The sequence below is a fragment of the Tamandua tetradactyla genome, chromosome 10, assembly GCF_023851605.1.
Source record: "Tamandua tetradactyla isolate mTamTet1 chromosome 10, mTamTet1.pri, whole genome shotgun sequence".
Lineage (NCBI taxonomy): Eukaryota > Metazoa > Chordata > Mammalia > Pilosa > Myrmecophagidae > Tamandua > Tamandua tetradactyla.
The window spans coordinates 96,540,134-96,543,430 of NC_135336.1; positions in this window are offsets into that span (position 1 = coordinate 96,540,134).

The following is a 3,297-nucleotide window of genomic DNA, read 5'->3' on the forward strand; positions in this document are numbered from 1 at the left end:
GGAAATTGAACCTGGGTCTCCCTCATGGAAGGTGAGCCCACCCATGCACCCCATGTCCTCTTAGCCCGTTCCCGTAAGTGTAGACACTGGCCATGTGCCTTCCCATGTGACCAAGATGTCCCAGATACTGGCAGCATTCTATTGGTGCCTTGAGTTGGACATTTTCATGGACTAAGAAATGCAAATTGTAAGCTAATAAATCCCCATTCAAAAAGCCAATCCATTGCTGGTATACTGCATTCCAGCAGCTTTAACAAAAACTGAAACAACTAGCACATATTGCGAGAATTAGGTAAACTACCCCACCCAGTACCTGGCTCAGGTAATGAGTTAGTGAATATTTGTTCCTCTGCCTTTCTTTGTCTCTTCCTTCCACCTTCTCCCCCTCCCCAATCTGTAATCACACTAATAGCTAATGAGTGTGTGTATTTTCTACAAGAAAAAATATCCTAGAAAAACAATACCTTGTGTTATAAATCAAAGGGGGAAGAAAAACAATGCTAACAGTCAAGGTCTTTGCCGTATTTGTTGACATAAATATGTCATTGTTATCTCAGAGAACTGACCTTGACAAGATTATTAGTTCTTACTAATGCCAAAGGGTAAACTTTTTTTTTTTTAGGTCTGTTTTTCTACCAGGGCATTTTCATAGGTATTTTTAAGTTGAGATTATCATCAGACCAATAAATTCACTCAACTGATATTTTTTCAGGTAGAAGTGAGCATTTCAAACTAGCAGAATGAAAGTATGTTAAACTGGAAAATGTAGAGGGAGGGAAGAAAGGGAGAAATGAAGGAAGGAGGGAAGGAAGGGAGGGAGGGAGGGAGGAAGGAAGGAAGAAAGGAAAGAAAGGGTAAATTTATCTAGAAGCCCTCAATTAAAAAAAAGTTATATCAAGATGTAAAATCCTTCCCTAAACCCCACCCAATCTCCTAATTTCAATCCATAGCCTTAATTATTATTTACATAAAGCTGTTGACTTTTAGGAAAGTTTATAAATTTTTGAAAACCTGCACTTGAGTAATATATACCCAACATCTGTATTATATTATATTAATCTTTAGAGTTAGGTTCAGTGCTGTGGAGTTATTATTACTTCTTCTGTGAGAGAAGCTACTGATAAATGGAGCTCAAAATTTACAAGGAAGGGGTAACAAATTTGCAAGAGGGACCCAGAAACAGAAAACAATAAAGACCCATGCCCTCGTCCCTGGGGCTCAGAGATAGAGAAAAGGGACATTAATGACCCAGACCAAAGTCCAATGTCAGGGCAGGGCAACAATCCTCCAGATTCATATCACCAAGAAGTGGACAGAGGTGGACCAGGGCTGGCCTCTGTGCCAAGCTGAGACATGGAGAGACATCCGTGGTTCTGAATCTGAGATGAGGGACCTTGGGGTCCTCCCTGCCCCAGGAATCCTGGTGCCACGTCATTCCCCATTGAACGGTGGCATTGGGAGCTCCAGACAGTTTTGGCACCAAGTCGCTGTTGTCTAAGGGGTCACGAGGCAGAAGGAGTGGTGCTCCGGTTCAGACAGCAGTGGGAACAAGTGCTCCTGGGACTTCCCTTGGGGTAAGCGTCATTCTAGGGGGTTGGTGCCACTGACTGCGGCTCATGTTTATCCCAAGTTCCTGTCCCACGTCTTGGGGTGGTGGCCACAGGAGAGGCAGGATAGACTCCCGCTCACCTGCGCAGGTGAGCCACTGTAAATGTGCACTGCAACCACCAAGAGAAATGCCTTCCCTGCAGTGTAAATTCCAGCAATTTCCTCTCTGGAAAGAGGCGACTGACTTAAAGTTAATTGTGTTTTGTTTGTTTCTTGAAACTGGCCCTTCTTGTTTGCAGTATTTATTCTGTTTGTTTACAGATCTTTTAAAGGCAAATTTTACATACAGTGAAAGTACAAGTGTACAATTCAATGGGTTTTGAAAAATGCATACACCCACATACCCAACCCCTGTAGAGAAATATAGAATGTTTATCACCTCAGAGTTCCACTGCTTCTTTCCAGCCAATCGCCACTCACCTTCAGAGGAAACCATTTTTCTTATGTTGTAGTTTTTCTTATAGTTTGGCCTGTTCCAGAATTTCACATAAATGGAATCACACAGTATGAAGCCGTTTGTGTCTGATTTCTTTCCTTCAAAGTGGTTGTACTAATTTGTATTCCTGTCATCAATGTATGAAATTTCCAGCCCACATTTGTCACTGCTAATCTTTTTAATCCAACCCATTTTGTTTATTCCGACCCATTGTGTTTGATATCTTTTGGTCTTATTTGCATTTAACTGGTGACTAATGACACCAAACACTTTTTCATGTGCTTATTGGCTATTTGCATTATCTTTTCTTTGTGAAGTGTCTGTTCAACAGAATTGCCTATTTTTAAATGGGGTTGTTTGACTTTTTGTCATCAAGTTGTATATTCTGGATACAAGTTCTTTATAAGATATATAATTGGTAAATATTTTCTTCCAATATGTTGCTTGCTTATTCATTTTCCTAATGGTCTCTTTGAAGGATAGAAATTTAAAATTTTGGTGAAATATAATTTTCCCAATATGATGATTTCTATTTTCTAAAAAGCTTCTGGGATTATGATTGGGGTTGCATTGAATTTATAGATCAATTTACGGTCAATTGACATTTTAATGATACTGAATTTTTCCAGCCATGTTTTAGGTCTTCTTTAATTTCTCTCAGTAATATTTTGCAATTTTTTCAGCCTTCTATATCTTTTATTGATTTTATTTCTATGCATTTTATGTTTTTGAAACTACCAGAAAACATATATAATTGTGTCAAAGAATATAAATTGCACTTGAAAAGAATATGCATATTGCAGTTGTCTGGTGCAATGTTCTATAGAAGCAATTAAGTAGAGATAATTGATAGTATTGTTTCCATCTTCTATACCCTTTCAGATTTTTTCTGTCTATTATTCTATCAACTACTGACAAAGTAGTATTAAAAATCTCCAACTTTAATTAGAAGTTTTTCTTTCTCCTTTTAGTTCTGTAAGTTTGGGCTTCACGTGTTTTTAATCTCTTTTATTAAGCACATACAGATTTTTTATTGTTATGTTTTCTAACGAAGTGAACTTTATTTATCCCTGGTAACATGATGTGCTGGGTGTGGTTTTATTTCTATTTATTCCCTTCGGAGTTTGCCAACCTCTTGAATCCCTTGTGCTGGTTTGAAGATGTTATGTACCCCGAAAAAGCCAAGTTATTTAATCCTTTCGGTATTGCTTTTTTAAAATCTTTTTTATCGTTTCCATAGAGATGTGACCCAC